This window comes from Brienomyrus brachyistius, chromosome 5, assembly GCF_023856365.1.
Source record: "Brienomyrus brachyistius isolate T26 chromosome 5, BBRACH_0.4, whole genome shotgun sequence".
In the NCBI taxonomy this organism is placed as follows: domain Eukaryota; kingdom Metazoa; phylum Chordata; class Actinopteri; order Osteoglossiformes; family Mormyridae; genus Brienomyrus; species Brienomyrus brachyistius.
Window position 1 is genome coordinate 20,177,015 of NC_064537.1, and position 17,540 is coordinate 20,194,554.

General features: G+C 42.0%; 1 long non-coding RNA gene across 1 annotated transcript; it reads right to left on the reverse strand.

Moving 5' to 3' along the window:
- Positions 1-909: 909 nt before the first annotated feature.
- On the reverse strand, positions 910-3,959 carry LOC125742595 (uncharacterized). The gene is made up of 3 exons (XR_007398156.1): positions 3,732-3,959; positions 1,935-3,105; positions 910-1,517 (listed from the first exon to the last, which is right to left on the reverse strand). It is a non-coding gene; the product is annotated as an uncharacterized LOC125742595 (long non-coding RNA).
- Between the last annotated feature and the right edge of the window lie 13,581 nt (positions 3,960-17,540).

Sequence of the window (17,540 nt, forward strand, 5' to 3'; positions counted from 1 at the left end):
CATAACTGTAACCATATGCTTTCAGCAACAGTAAGACTATTAGCAGGACATTAACACTTCTTAACTGTTATTTGCTTTCTTAACTTAAAGTAAAAGTAGTTCTTAAAAGTACTATATTGAGCATGTGTGTTAAAGGTGGGCATATATATCCTTGCATAACTATGGATGTGACTTACTGACTGTTTAATGCTTCAATATTGAGATCTTTATGTGTGAATCACAGCCGATATTGTGGAATCGCAGGGCTCCTCAGTCTAGCCGGAAAGCCTGCTTTCTGTCTATCATTTTAGCAGCTTCTGTAAATCTCCTTTGCACAGGTAGTCCTGCAGCCATTACCCCCTGAAACATTTTCCTCATTTTCAAAGCATATTCCTAAAAGCCTGGAGATAATTCCAAAAATAAAGGCGCGGGAGCTTGAGTGACTCATTTGTGTCACCTATGCAAGTTGTCGAGGCATACATGCGCACACACAGGAGACACGCTAGTGGTGGGAGGCTGGGCCATTGTCACATGACTGCGGTCACGTTCTTCAAGTCACATGCCGTGTTAGTTGAGTCAAAGTGGGGCTGCGTGTCTAAAAAGGCCACAACCCCACCACCGTTATGGCAACTGCTCACGGCAGTATCTCCTTCATCTCTGTTGTCTGAGTTAGTCTGCACAAGTGGGGGTGCAGGGGGGCAGCCATATTTACCAAATAGCACTCGTGGGGCATCATTCAAGGCTGAGTGCATCATTTAATACCATAATCTTCTGTTCCACAAAATAATATCAATACGCTAACTATTAGTTTTAATCAATGCGTGAATGTATTTATTTATATGTATTTATATGGTCATATACACAGTATATATATATATATATATATATATATATATATATATATATATATATATATATATGTATGCATGTTTCTGAGAGAAGGTTGACCTACATGTCCAGATGACTTATCTGGGTACTGTTACTGATTCAGCATAGCTGAAAAGAGCATGACAGCATCTAAAACTGGAGCACACACCTCTTGAGGAAGCTGTTTGTATCTCGGTGCGCGGATGGCGTGCTCCGGTTTTACGACGTGTCCCTCCGCCGCTCCGAGCTGCCTCTTTCTGCCACGGCCCTGCGCCTGCAGCCGGCGCGGTTAATTTTCATTAGAACGCTGTGTGTCTGTTTGTGCTGGGAGGCGGTGAATCACGGCTTTGCGTTTGGGAGCAGGATCACTGAAGATTGTCTCGGGCCCCTTTCTGGAAGCCTGGGCCCACGCCAGCATCCCACATGCCTGCCCACTGAGCTCTGCGCTCTTTGTGTCCGACGGGTTGAATTGTACAATATGCACTGAGACACATTTTTTCCTGGTGTTTGTCCAGCAGCAGCAGGCTGCTTGCGGCAGCAACGCCGGGACGTCTGTGCTCCCGCCTCCTCCGCAGGCCAGCAGATACCGTCACCACTGACCGCCTCCGCTTCGCTGCCGAGGCGTCTCTCTGGGGCGATTCCGCACCATCGTCTGCTGCATTACTGCCTGCCTGCAGCGGGGATGACACAGGCGACTACAGCGCTGTCCAGCAAGTTGTTTTGTTTATTAAGGAGAAAGTAAATATTGTTTATTCTGTGCAGGGCTGGTCTGGATCAAAATTCAGCCCTGGACTTTGACAGGACAAGATACATTTTATCGAACCAGGGGGGTCCCAATGAGAAAATGCCTGGTATGCCAGTCCAGCCCCTGATTCTTTGATTTATGAGTTTTTATTAATGCATTTCAAAAATAATGAAATAAAAGAAAAATCTGAATAGTGAGAAGGATACCAGAAGACACAGCAACTCTGTTCTGGAAACTAGGTGTTTGGGATATGGATGGATGGATGGATGAACAGATGGATGGATGGACAGATGGATGGAAGGATGGATGGATGGACTAAAGGTGGAGCAGATTTCACCCACACCTTGGCGGCCTCATTGCCAGTCATCATCCAGCTCTCTCCCAGAGCTCCACACACTGCAGGACGCAGCACCGCCATTCAGCCCCTTAAACGCCCCTGGGACTGACGATTCGACGTGTTCCTTCGTAGAGCCTCTGCAGGTAGACCCTCTGGCTGGCTGTGCCCCCCAGCTCAGGGCGATCTTCTCGTCGCCATGCTGTGGGTCAGTAATTTAGTGTGCGGTGGTATTAAGAAGGCAGAGGCATTGCTGCATGCGTAAGGTCAGCGCACTGAGGAAGTCCGCTCACATTCACTCACACACTCACTGCCCAACGCACACATGGCACCAACCCTGACCGATAATAAACATTCTTAACACAAAATGCGCCCCAAAACAAATTCATTTATTCCTTTAAAAATCTTACAACAATCTTTGAAAATATATAAGTGTTAAGATATATTGGTGAACCTTGTAAAATGAAATGAAAATCAATAAAGGTGATATAAGTGAATATGAACAATATATAGTATTAAATATAGAGCCAGATGTGATATAATATATATGGCACTTAGACCCAAAAATGTATTACATTCACTGTGAGCAGGAAAGCAGTACAATTTCCTGAAAATCAGCAAGACTCAGTTTATTGCAGTAGATGTTTATAAATGTATTTTCCTTCCTGAAATGCATTCTGTTCCCCAACTTCGTTATGTCATAAAACTTGTTTTGAAAAGTCTGGTTTGTAATACTTTGTGTCCCATGATTCCTTTGTGCTATGAGAAGATTATAAAGTCTAGATCAGTGTTTCCCAATCCAGTCCCTGGGAGGGGAGCAAAACTGTCTGGGAAGGAGGAAAAGGTCGACTGTCCGGGGGTCTCCGAGGGCCGGATTGGGAAGCACTTGTCCAGATTACGGGAGAAAAATACGTACTGGAAATAACACAACTGCAACAGTGAGCAGAGCAGTACACACCAGGAAACAACGAATTATATGTCAGTTATAGATTCCTACTAACGAGGGCATGACGAACAGCATAAGAGACTCTCCTTCCTTGCAGGGCTGGAATTTGAGATCACTGAAGTCATTTCTTAAAGGTTGTGAGCTCATCGCACAGAAAATAAAAGTGAAGTTTCTGCTTCATGTTTATGACCCAGTTTATTACAACTGCTACTGCAAAATGGCCCACCTCCATTCCTGGGTCACAGCAAAAAAAAAACTGTTACTGTCCCATTACACCAAGATATATGCCAACAATTAAGGCAAATCAATGTTAAATAAATCACAACAAAACTATCTTGGGCTAAATTCCCATAGAACATGTCCTGGTTGTTTTAGAAATATGGTAGCATAAGTAATTATGCATTAGAATTATGTGTTACAACATAGTTATGCAGTCTTGAAATCACATTACAGCAGAAATTAATAAACTAAGATGGAGAGATGCAAAGAAACTTTTGTACTAATGCACTTTGCTTTTTCAAATGTTATACAGAAGTATGGACTGAAACATGCAGCAAATTGTTGTTTTGAATTGAGCTAATCATTCAGCCGGCTAGTCGATCATTAGCCAGTCCCCAGATGCTGTCTTTGAAAGCTGAGACAATCAAGATAAGCTAAGGTTCCTGCCTTTCAAGCTTCCTTCCCATGCTAAAGTACAGCAGTTTACTTTCTTGCTCTAGGACCCAAATTCTCCTCTGCCAAAAGAGCGCCCTCTGGTGGCTGGTGTATATACTGCCGCTACCTTCCCCACCATGCCACCCGCACACATACATACTGACACTGGTAATTTCATGCTGTAAAATTAATTATGCTCAACTTACCCATAATCCATAGCGTGAAATTGGGCTAGATATATGCAGTGATACCAGAAAACCTTAGTTTTATAAGGCAGCTCTCCTGCTTCGACTTGACGCAGGGCATAGCACTTACTCATCTGCATTGCTCTGGCTCATGTGTCGTTGGCCCCGCAGAGGAGTGGAAATGTCTCTGGCTGTCCCGTTGTCTCAGCGTTTTGGTTTGTCGCCTTGCCACCAGAATCTCTCAGCCGCTCTTACAACAATGCACACAGGGGCAAGTTCTAGCCAATACAATGAATACCTCTGTTGGTTTTTTTTTTCCTGGAGGAAGTTGCAGCTGCTCTGTGTATCAAAATCCCCAGTGGCAGATTCCTTAGAGAAGGTTATTTGGGTAGAAATTGCACGTGTGCGTGAATGGTATTCCCTAACGTGCATCTTCATGCCAACAATAATCATGGTGATGACAATAGTAAGCAATAGGCCTGGCATTCTGATAGCATCATAAGCAAAATAGCTCATTTATTATAACTGCACGCTGCGTATCACCATTATTTTTTATCGGTTAGCTTCTTAACGCATTAAAAATGCGGGTAAGATAAATTTCCTCCCGTGTGCATTTCGGAAAGCATTCTGAGAGGTAAGCATGTGAAATGTGCTGCATGCTGATGCAATCGTGAGCAGCTGAATGATGGACCAGAACAGGAAAACCAGACAAAGTAATGTGTAAAGGAAAAGTAAATATGGACGATATGCTCATGCTTAGCTGCTTTGAGTTAGTAGTTGCTCTGTTGGATCCTTTGTAATCCATTCTTCAGAGGCACTGTGCCACTTTCAGGTTCGTTAGTTGTGAAAGAACGTCACAGTCGCATCACACCTGCTTGTGCGGCTTCATTCTGCCCCGTCCGTCACCTCCGTACACAGCCAGACTTGTTGATAAATTTAGAAGAAAAATAATAATAATAATGAAAAATTTCCCAACACAAAATCACTCCATGCGGCCTGTTTCAAGTTCCTTGGGATGTATGATGTTCAGCCAACTGCATCATTACACACCAAAACATCTCAAAATAAAATGGACCTCCCTTCAAACATGGCTGTGTTCACATTTGGGCTTCCCCTGTGGTCACTTTGTGAGTAAACAAAAAACAATGCTATTAAGCATAGCTATAGGGAGATCTGCTGTGGGATTTTAATGTGCTCTCATGCCACATCTATTGACTTGTGCCTTTACACGTCTTGGCGTTTTGGGAGTTAAATCATTTGCTTTACGGCATCATTTCACAGTTTTGTTCACAGCAAAGCGAGGCACAGTCCGAGAAAGATGGCAGACAATCAGCCATGGTTTTACCCTTGGCGGCAGCTCTGCCAGTCAGAAAATAAGCTATAGGCTATAAAAATTCTACTATAAAGAAGACACATAGGACTCTCAGCTTAATAGCGACCATGACATTTACAAATCAAACTGCTCAAGATATGCCAATGAGTTCTCCTGTCCCCTTTGGGACAATATACAGCGTCTAACAACATGTGACAGGTGAGAGAGTGAGCAACAAGAACCTCCAGAAAATCCCATAAGTCATTTATATTTTCCTCCCCATGGAGGGATTGTAAAGAGCGCATGACGTAACTACTGGCTACTAGAGAATAACAAAATTCATGCGAGCCTATGGAGCCATACAAGAGCATCATCGCTACCGAAGGAACAACTCGTTTTCTTGCAAGCTCGATTCTGGAGCGCAGAAATAATTAGACGTGAGGTTAGTTTAGCGTTTCTGTTCCTGAGCTGCAAAGGCGTGTTTGGGCCCAGCCAGTCTTGCATCTTGCTTCCAGCACCTGGCTTCCCGTTGAGCTGAACCTCTTTCAGTGCTGAAGGATGTCATGGTGAAGACTGGATTAGAAGTTTCCACCACAATGGTGCATTAAATTCCCTTCTTAGCCCCCCCCACATGCTAAGCTAAGAAACTAAGAAGCGGCAGCCTTCACTGTTTCCTGGCCCACCACAGGGTCCCTGCAGCCCGCTGGCCTACATGCTGCTGTAGACATTATCATCTGAGGGAGCCCCCATGACCATTCTCTGCTTCTTCTTCTGCTTTCCTCACATCATTCAGTCACAGTACAGTTCGCTCAAAGGTGTAATGAGCCCCAATGAACTGACACGGATGGTGATTTTAATAAATACACAAACTGCGAACTTGCCCGGGTTAAGATGGGCAGTGTTACAATATTTTGGTTTTCGATGGGTATTCCAATTCCATTATATTTTTCAGTTTCAGTGCATTATTAAGTAAATTATTTGAGATATTCAGCTATTTTGTTATAAAATAGGCTTTATGTTTTATGGTAATAATTTTGCCCATCTGTAGGCTAATGTAAGTGTTCTAAGTAGTTTAAGGTAGGCTAGGCTATGATGTTTGTTATGTTATGTTTACTGTATTAAAATGCATTTTCGCCTGACATTACGTGAATCATAACGTAACCCCATTGTAACCCGGGGAATGTCTGTATTGCTATGACATGTGCGTGCACTAGTGATTTTCACTTTGAGAACAATTCTCAGAAGTATGAAACTGTAAAAGGACCCTGTCAATGATGCACAGCTATTGTTTTTGTTCCCGTTTGATGTACTTCAAGCTAGGAACTTAAGTTAAACTTGGGAATCCGCAAGCAACCCAACAAAATGATGCTTTACTATAAGCTATGAATCTGCCATCCACAGAAATTAAATTATTTTTCAGTGCAAGGATGATAAGCACCACTCTTTCACATAAGCAATTGTTCATTATTAAATCTTAACAGGTCCAGCGTATAATATGCCACTGAAAATAACAGCGCTCAATGATTAATGACGTTTAAGGTTCTAAACATAATTGAATTAAAACTCTACGCGGTTTGATAAACGCACTTAACATGAAGAGCAATCCATTACAGCCTAACCTTATTCTTCCCAAGTTCATACAGATCTTTCACATGTTACAAATCTCTGTAGCCTCTTCTCAACCCACCTTCACGCTCACATGATTTAATACAGTACTTCTCTGTCTTTAGTTCCTGCAATTGGTAGGAACCAAACAGAACTTCAAGGAGATGAAGGACTCTCTCTCTTCATCACAAGTAGTACTTCAAAGGTTTTCTTCAGATCAATCCCCAAGGGGCGCCGTGCTGAGGGACTAGTGCCCTTTGGAGAATGTGTGTATGTGGAAAGTTGTGGATTCTGATAAACAAGGAAGAATTCTATTTGCAGTTTTGCTCTGGTGGAGCTTAAAATCAGAAACTAATCTTGTTAAAAATATATCCTTTGAAATCATTTTGTGAAACATCTGCACAACTTGGTTTCATTAGCAATGTTTCTCTCTTAGCAACGTGTTAGGAAAATTTACAAAACTTCTGTGATCAATAAATAAAACTGTGATCTTGGGAATTAAACTTTTAAGAACAGCTGCTCCACTCTGGATTAATGGAAAAATCAAGTATGTACATCCTCGACATGGTATCCTTGTAAACATACCTCAACCCTGACGTGCAGTCAAAGAATCATCTGGTAACCTTGTCAATGGTTTCTATTAATAAAGACCATCTATTGAGGTGTATCCCTCCATACCTCTCTTTCCTGTGGGAAAGGGGCGATGTGCACATTGATCTGATCAAGGAGGTGGCCTCAGTAATAAGTAATTGAGAACTAGAACCAAATTCCCTACATCCCATTCAAAATTATGTAAATTTTGCTTGGGAATCATGTGGCTGCAATGTATACGAGACCTTTTCACACAAGAAAGCCAAACTAGCCATCTGCAAGTATGTAAGATGAAACAGCAACAAAACAAACCACAACAAATATTAATGTGACCTAATATTGAGTAGCAGCTACTTTGCAATATCCGCATGATCCGGATACTTTTGTGATTAAAGGAAATCCAGCAGTTAAAACCCAAATAACAGGATTGCAAAAAATGATGCATGGAAGATTGTAAATAAATCTTTGTCCATCCATCCATCCATCCATCCATTTTCCAAACCACTTATCCTACTGGGTCGTGGGGGGTCTGGAGCCTATCCCAGAAGCAATGGGCACGAGGCAGAGAACAACCCAGCATGGGGGGCCAGCCCATCGCAGGGCACACTCACACACCATTCACTCACACCTTTAGTAACTCCAATTAGCCTCAGCATGTCTTTGGACTGTGGGGGGAAACCGGAGTACCCGGAGGAAACCCCACGACGACATGGGGAGAACATGCAAACTCCACACACATGAGACCCAGGTGGAGACTCGAACCCGGGTCCCAGAGGTGTGAGGCAACAGTGCTAACCACTGCACCGCCATGCCACCCCTTAAATCTATGTCAGTTTGGCATAACAATGTATGTAATCTACAAAAAAGGCTAAGGGCAAATAACACAGCGACATGACAGGGCATGTAAAAAAAAACTTGGAGACTGAGATACATATTTTTATATGCTCATCAAGACATTCACAAGACTACTTGTGTCCAATGGTCAGGCTGAATTTGGGGGTTGAGGGCCCCTGGGGGTGTGGGGGCCCTGGGCTAAAGTCATTGTTGTGTCCCCACCTCCAGCATAAAATTCTGCTATAAGAACCAGAAAACAAATTGGGGCCTCTACTTCTCGGGACTCTGGGCTACAGCCCAGCTTAGCCCGTGCATAAGGGCAGCCGTGTCTCTGGCCCACTGTCACCTAGAAAGGTTGCTCTTCCAATGGTAGAAATGCTTCTCCACAGGATGAGTGTAATCTTATGGCATGAGTAGGCCTCCATTATTCCAAGAACACAGTCATCAGAACTCAGCATAGGAAATAAACCCTCAAGCCTCATCCGACACAAAGGATGACTCACCTGCTGGTACTCGTCCCCCGTCTCAGTGCACTATTCCCTGTCTTTTGCACTGTGTTACTTGGAAACAATGACAAACAAGTCATTAGGTATGTTTGTGCAAAATCAAAGCGAATTTTCTATACGCTGACAAAGTGAAATTGTCAATAGGGTGTATTTCCATTAGCGAGTAATCCATGTTGTGTATTTCATAAAGGAGCAGACTGTCCACCAGTTAGTAGCTCCAGAAGAGCTCTCAAGTGAAGGTTTTTTTCGGAGTATATGAGGCCCTCTGTAACTTGGTTTCTCCATTAACAGTTTTTCAGTTTGCATCTTCAGAAATGCACAAAATCCAGGACAATGGAAACACCCGCATTGACAGCATGAGGCACAGTTAGCCTTGGATAAATTATGCATTTTCATGCCAGCATAAGTTCTCTGTAAAGCAGAAAGTTAATCAAAATTGAATCACCTGCAAATCGCATCTCAAGTTATTGCTGTCAGTCCTAGCAGAATTATCCATAACAGTGTTTCCCCTAGGTTTACAGCTTGGGGGGGGGGGGATATTTTTTTGGATATTTTTGTCTGCTTTTCAGGTGGTTGACGAGACATATTTTCCAACGCGCGCTCTCTGTCCGCTGGTGGGAGCGCGCTCACCTGTGTGTTTGCGCACGTGTCAGTGCGTGCGCATTGGGGCGGAGCTCCGCCATGCGCGATACAGAGAGCAGAGGAGGATTGTAAATGCGCGACAGTGTAGAGAGAAAAATGACAAGCTGTTGTGTAAATAAGATAAATAACATAAGGCTATTTAGTTTGTTTAATAAAAGGACAATGTATAGACCTGTTCTATAGGAAAGGTAACCTTAAATGATTTCTGTTGTGATATGGCGCTATATAGAAAATGAAATTAAATAAAATTAACTTGATCTTCAAGGGGGGGCGGGAGGTTCTGTTGGGGGGGGGGGGCAGGGCACCCCCCTAATATAATGATAGGGGAGACACTGCATAAGAATGTCTCACTGTCCCTGTCTAACATCGCTATGCACAACCCTAGAAATGCTGGAACGTTAATCTTGATCCAGATGTGACAGTGAACATAACTTTGTGATAAGGGGAATGAGGGAGACCTGATTTAGGGACAGGAGTGGGGGGGGGGTTAAACCAGTGGTGAGGAACCAAAACAGGCACTGGGTGAGAACATGGCTGCAATGGAGGTCTGGGTCAGGAATCAGGGTCTATAGGTGCCTCCCTTGGGCCTAGAAGAAAAGCAGAACCCGTGGTTATAGGCTTTCTAGTAAGGCTCAGGTTAAGCGAATCACACCCAGAATGTCCAGCCTGTTTTCTGCTTTCAAAGGGCATTAAATTAGATGGCATATATTTTTGTTCTAGAATATGAAAGGCAGCACCAAAAATAAACCCGATTCTTCCATTGTTTCCCACCATTGCAGATGCTACGGTTGCTAATGTGCACTAAATCCTACAAGGCAGACGGACCCCTTTTATCACGTTTAATTTTTCTCTTTTTCTCCCCCATCGGTCTTTGTTTTATATGCCTCAACCTTTCGCGAACTTCAAAGCCGATTGCGTAATCGGTGGAATAGGGGCAGTGGATATTTAGGGCGGCTTCCTCTTACCGTGTTTCTCTGATGGAGGAATTACGTAAGTCCCACACGGGGAGGAATTCAGGTCACATAGCAGGGCGTCTATGTGAGTGATTAGACGAGACACTCAAAAGAATTTCATATGGATACTTTCCAGCACTCAGGAGATGAAAAGATTAATCCGCCTCCGGATGTAGGGTCTGTCGGTCCACTGGTACACAAGCTTCTGGTTTTCCCACTCAGTCATGCTCTATTCTATCCCAATTAGTGCATATCACCAAAAATAAATGCTATTAAGAGGTAATTACAGAAATCTTTTGTTGGCATCCAAAATAACGGCATCAATCTCAAAAGTCTGCACCTTTCTGTTGCATGCACTACATGCCTGTTTACCTTCTAGCACAGATACAGCTGACTGTTCAGTACTGGTGTCATATATTACGTTTCTATTGACAGCAATGATCAACACCAAATTCCTTTCAATCTGTACCTCTACCTTTGTGGAAAATGCCACCACTTTTAGGCAGATTTGTCTATAACCACAAAGGCAAAAGTTCTGCATTGCTCCATCTAAGCAAACTGCTATTTTTATTTTTATTGTCGTTATGATTATTCTCACAGACTGTTGCAGTGTAGCCATTCATTATGTAAGGCTGAACTCTATCTGACAGTAAAGTGCAGTTCTCAAATGCAAGAAGGCGGCAGAGCAGAGCTCACACTGCAGCCGGCGACTGTGTTCCAGTGCCAGTTCCAAGTTGGATTAGTTACACCCCTGCAAACCAACCACAGACTAATTATAGTGAAAACAATCACATTTTTGAAAATTGTCACACGACTCGTCAGGAGACTGATGCGGGAAACGGCCTGGCACTCAAGGGGAGAAGCTTATTTCAAAACAACAAGGTGCAAAGTCGTCTTCGATCAAGGAAGCAGTAGACTGCCTTTTTTGTGCTTCTCCAGAATGCACTGATGCAGCATTTCCCCTTCTCTGTAGTTAGCCGGAGCTGCAGCTTGCGCAGCCCAGTCGCCTGATGGAGAGCTTGCCAAATGAATATCCTAATAGTGCACATGCAGTGATGCATAAAACTGGGATTAAAACTGCACTGAAAAGATACCGTACTTAGAAGCTATTAACCTATAGATCACATTACGGTTTGTTAAGCGACACACCCTGAAAACGCATTAAAATTCAGAAGACCAAAGTTCTAAGGTATGGTTTTGCTTTTGCTGACTTTAATTATTTTTCTTTTAATTACCACTCCGAAGGACAATGACTCAATTGACTATACTGAGGAAATAACACAATTTGTGAATGAAATGTAAATGATTAAGAATTGCGGCTAATCGTTGTTTGTTTAGTAAAAATAACATATCAGAGGTATCATTTCTGTTGTCAGATATGACATCATTAACAGATTTTGACCACGTCGTCTTTTCACTTGGCTTGCTTACCATAGTGCATTGTGAGGGGAGAGGATAGTGTCTATTGTCAAGTGAGTCATCTTCATATGCAGTATATCCAGGGAAAATTGTTCTTAAGATGCAGTGGATGATATGTGCCACCATTTTTTAGGAACACTCTACAGAATCTTCTTAAAACAGCAGTTCTGATTCAGTTTAGTTCCAATCAGAAGTCCTATGTATGGGATCATTATTTATCAACATGCTACTCTAAGGTTGGCCAAATAATGGAGAAACGTCAGATTGGGCATGAAGACAATAACTTTTCAAATATACGGCACTCAGATATCTTTATCAAAATTCATTGCAGATATATAAAATACTTTTAAATATCCCTGAATATTTAACTTGCTCATGCGCCGAACTACCTCACCATAAGAAATTTCACTTTCATTTTGAGTTAAAAAATTAATTTATAAAGTTCTTCAATATCATTCTAATTATCTTGGTATGCTATTTAAATATAAATACTGTAAACATCAAAAAAAAAAATCTCTAAATGATTTCAAGGTACATTTAATGAAAACAGTAGTGATAGTCTAGTAAGATTTATTGACTTACACTTACATCATTAAGCATATATTACATCGGTTAAAGGTTTCATACCCATTTAGCATCAGGATATTTTAATATAAATATATATGCTATACTGGAGTGAGATGGGCAGATTATAAAGAATATTCAGGGGAAATATATATATATATATATATTAAAAAAATCAGCCCCATACTGACACCTAGTGGATGATGGAGCACTTTTGACTTCCTCGCCGCATGCTTCCCAAACGCAGCAAATAGCCGGATGCGGTAAGATCTAGGCACTTCTGACGTCGAAGGAGCATGCATACTCTGGCAGATTCAGGGGGGCCAACGTTTGACAGAGTTTGTCAGATTCGTAATTTTATACATCAAATTGGGCGCAGGGGTGACCCCGGTGACATTTTATCAGGGCGCCCGGCATTCCTATAGGTGCGCCCCTGCTTCAAACATATGAATCTATTCTGTCTTAAGAACTGTAGCCTAATTGTTTTAGCAGTATAAATACAAGTGAGATTTTGCTTAAATTCCGTTTAATATATACGGTTTCTGTAGCACAGTGTTAAGATATTGTATTGTCCAAGGGGTTGTACTATGCAGATACGATATTGATCCCCGTGGGTAAACTTTCTTCGCCTGCCTCATTTGTTTCTCCATGACACACAGACACATACATATTGTAGCAAGATTGGCGGCTCTCACTCCACTTCGTGGACTTCATGATAATACTTTATTTATTAATACATTTCTTTTTTACTCTAAACTTTAGCAATATTCATTGCTGGGTTCTTGTTTGAACTTCTGTCTGATTTCTGTATTTTATTTTATTGGACTGTATGCCCATATAACTACGTTATGTATTTTCTAACTCATCTTTAGGGTTCACTCTGCATTAACACTTGTCAGAAATAGCTTCGGATGATGGTGGAATTAGTCGCTTTTGCATTTTTCACAAATAAAAACAAAGTATCCTTATTCCTATATAAGCAACAAGGTGACTAATGCCCCCGGAAAAATGACTTATTTTGTACATCGCAAATCGCATAAAATCTTGCTGCCCATGTATAGTCCAGTTACTGTACAGCTGCTGTTGTAAATCATGGGGTTGGCAGGTTTGTCAGCTGTTTTTGATGTCGCTGTGGTGACCCCGGTCTCCCCAGTCCCTAAAATATGACGTGTCACCTTGACTTGACGTTTTGCCTGATTTGTGGGAGAAGCCACTTTATTCCACGCAGAGGACTCAGATTCTAATACACGATGCCACGCTGAAATAAATTCTTGCCAACCACTGGCCGTGCCAACGCATCCTTCACATAGGAAGCTTAATCAAATAATAATTATTTAATAAACCAATTACCTTGACGCTTAGCAGCGGATCAGGTCTTATTTAAAATTTTAAATAACAGAATGACGTTATTTGTATGTGGGTTTTTTGGCGAAAAATAAGCATAAAATGATTAGATATCTTTTCATGAGATGTTTTCTTCTGAGCACGAAAAATAAGTTTTGTTTTTTATTTCTCGCGTTTAAATTAATGGCGTCACTATAGTACGTGCTGTCACCAACAAACACCAGAGGGCACTCATGTGCCAAAATGTTTATTTGTACCATATTTTGCAGCTTGGAACCATTTCTAGTTCAGCAGATCGGGATGTCTGGCCCTGGTACAGTTCCTCGTGATTTTCTGATCACTGTTTTTGCTTGTTTATTTGTTTAGTTTAATCCCTTGTCCCTTGGTGGATTCATTAGCTTATCAGGTGACAAGTTCCATTTCAACAGATGCGTGTTCACATTTAGGCAGCGGCACACTGTTGCCTCATACTTCCAGGGTTGGTGGCTTGAGTCCCACCTCTGTTTCATATGAGTGGAAATGCAAGGTTCTCCCTTAAGTCTCATGTCAGCTTCCTCCTGCTACTCCAATTCCCTTCCTCGGTCCATACACCTGCAGGTAGGCTAAATGGCACCTCTACAATTCTCGATAAAGGGTGTAGCTGCCCTGTGATAGAGGGTGCACCTCAGCCCTATGCTGCCTGGGATAGGCTCCAGAAAAGCCAGGCCAGAATAAATGGTTCGAAGATGGATGGATATTCACATTTTTGGAAGCTGTGTGGATCACAAAAGGGCAGAAGATGTGAACCTTTCATTGGATTTCAGAGAGCTTAAGGATCTGCAAATCTAAAAAACACCCATGTCAAGGTTCTGCTATTTGATTAAATCATTAATACGTATTAATCAATGATAATATATTAATATATCCACTTGTAACAAAACCATATGCTCTGTATCTTTTCTTTTGACTTTGGTTACTCTCCCTTGTTCCCTTTCTACCCAGGGAATACTAGAAATAGTGCTAAATTGTATTTACATTACATTAGTATGCTATGTCGTAATAATGAGCTTTGTGTTACATAGTCTTTGTTTTAGAAAATTTTCATATGGCAGTTGTCAGGATCGAGCTCTATCCTGCCCCCTTCTTTATGTCAGTTCCTCATTTGGCCTGCAGGTGTCGCTGGCCATCCCATTGTTCTTAGCTCCTAGCGTGTTTGTCTTTGGCTGTTTCAATCAGGCTGGTGTCTGTGTTATTCAGGATTCCTTTTTTGCCCTGGGTTTGAGGATGGCCAGAAAGATATTCAACATAATGGTTCTTGCTTTATTTTTGTGTTAATGTGTCTGTGCCCTGTTTGAATGTGTCTGTGCCCTGTTTGAATGTGTCTGTGCCCTGTTTGAATGTGTCTCTGCCCTGTTTTAATGTGTCTCTGCCCTGTTTGAATGTGCCTCTGCCCTGTTTGAATGTGTCTGTGCCCTGTTTGAATGTGTCTCTGCCCTGTTTTAATGTGTCTCTGCCCTGTTTGAATGTGTCTGTGCCCTGTTTGAATGTGCCTCTGCCCTGTTTGAATGTGTCTGTGCCCTGTTTGAATGTGTCTGTGCCCTGTTTGAATGTGCCTCTGCCCTGTTTGAATGTGTCTGTGCCCTGTTTGAATGTGCCTCTGCCCTGTTTGAATGTGTCTGTGCCCTGTTTGAATGTGTCTCTGCCCTGTTTGAATGTGTCTGTGCCCTGTTTGAATGTGTCTCTGCCCTGTTTGAATGTGTCTCTGCCCTGTTTGAATGTGTCTGTGCCCTATTTGAATGTGTCTCTGCCCTGTTTGAATGTGTCTGTGCCCTGTTTGAATGTGTCTCTGCCCTGTTTGAATGTGTCTGTGCCCTGTTTGAATGTGTCTGTGCCCTGTTTGAATGTGTCTCTGCCCTGTTTGAATGTGTCTGTGCCCTGTTTGAATGTGTCTGTGCCCTGTTTGAATGTGCCTCTGCCCTGTTTGAATGTGCCTCTGCCCTGTTTGAATGTGTCTGTGCCCTGTTTGAATGTGTCTCTGCCCTGTTTGAATGTGTCTGTGCCCTGTTTGAATGTGTCTCTGCCCTGTTTGAATGTGTCTGTGCCCTGTTTGAATGTGTCTCTGCCCTGTTTGAATGTGTCTGTGCCCTGTTTGAATGTGTCTGTGCCCTATTTGAATGTGTCTGTGCCCTGTTTGAATGTGTCTGTGCCCTGTTTGAATGTGTCTCTGCCCTGTTTGAATGTGTCTCTGCCCTGTTTGAATGTGTCTCTGCCCTGTTTGAATGTGTCTGTGCCCTGTTTGAATGTGTCTCTGCCCTGTTTGAATGTGTCTGTGCCCTGTTTGAATGTGCCTGTGCCCTGTTTGAATGTGTCTCTGCCCTGTTTGAATGTGCGTTCTTCACCTGCTTCCGACAAGTGTTGTTGACTTGTTTTCTGCTGGCTCCCCATAGATATTAGTCCTTTGGTTATCTACCTCCATGTTTTTGAGCCCTCATGGTCCCTTTTATTTCTTGTTAGTTTGTCAGTTTTGTTCAGTAAAACCCCTTCTGTCTGAGAGAATCGTCCTTATGCCGTGCCACACTCCCCTAACAATGCTAACTGACGTTAAACTGAAAAGTTGCCCTTTATGTAAACTTAGAGAAACTGATCAACTGATCATGAATCACAACAAGCAAGAAAAGTTCAGGTTTATCATGATAATCTAAGGAGCCACCCTGCTGGTTAAAGAACGACAGAACAATTCTCAGAGTGACACATTCTAATAAAACCTGGAGAAAATTATTAAAGGATCCCTTTTATTCAACTTTGTTCTTCCTCTTCATCTAAATGAAAAGAAGACATTTATATGAATTACGGCAGTCTGAATATATCTCACGCAAGGACAATGTTTCCTGATACTGTTGTCTACCATCTGGGAGTATCATGAATTCCCTCTCTTTTGTGGATCCTCAGTTACTTAATAAGATTATATTACAAATGTGTGAACTCTTCTGTGAACTTGATCTTCTTCTAACTATTTTCTCTTTTAAATGTTCGGCAGGTGACATGGTAGCTATTGCAAAATGCCATTTGAGGCCTGGTGATTTTCCTACTGCCACGGTGCATTCATGTCACAAACAGTACCTCTATTCTTAACTTAATCAGTTGTGTGGTAGCCACAAATTCATAGATGACTTAAAGAAGACGCAGATAATTAACCCATCAAAAGTTGAAGCAGAGGAGCCTGGCTGATTGGGGTCACATTCTTAAGACACCATGGATGTACAAAAGCCTGGTTTTGAGCAAATATGATTCTATAAGGATTAATTCATGAAATGTTATGTTTTTTTTCATGAAAATGAATGAAAAATCACATTTAATTCACAAAACTCTTTTCACAGGTTTAATAAAAACTCTGCAGCTAAAAGGAGTACAATAGAAATGTCTTTCCCTTTACAACGTGAGATTGGAGCTCACGTTGCCTCTGAAACGTCCTGGATTTTCCTGTATGGTTACAGAATGCTTTTAAGATCAGTGTGCTTTTGCAAGCTCTGGATGGTTTAACATCAAGAGGGATTTTTGAATGTCTGTACCTACTCCAGCACACGCTCTGGTTCTCTGGCGCTGTTGCGTATGCAGTGACTATTGCAAATGCCAAAGGTGATGTTGGATAATGGTGAATTACAGAAAGGCTGACAACAGCTGGAGCTGCCAAACTCTTATCAGTCCAGCTCTGTGTCGAGCTTTCAAACGGGCCACAAGAATGTTTAATTCTTTTCTGTATGCTTTTGTTTGCTTTTCAATTAACAAACCTGTCAGTATATTTTATTCTCAATTTTACCTCTTTTTTTAAGAGAACTGAACACCTCATGTGTAAATTGAGAATCCAGGAAGTCATTGGTGAGGGATGCTACTGTGAAAGCAGAAAAGCTTTTAAAGTTTTCATTGCTTGAGACGGGCGACAATTTGACATGAATCCAAGATGAAGCATCACCTAGGCAACACTACCCTAGTCCAGTGTTTCCCAACCGACTCCTCAAGGACCCTGAAACAGTTCATGTTTTTGCTCCTACTGGGAGCTGGGAGGGAGCAAAAATGTGGAATG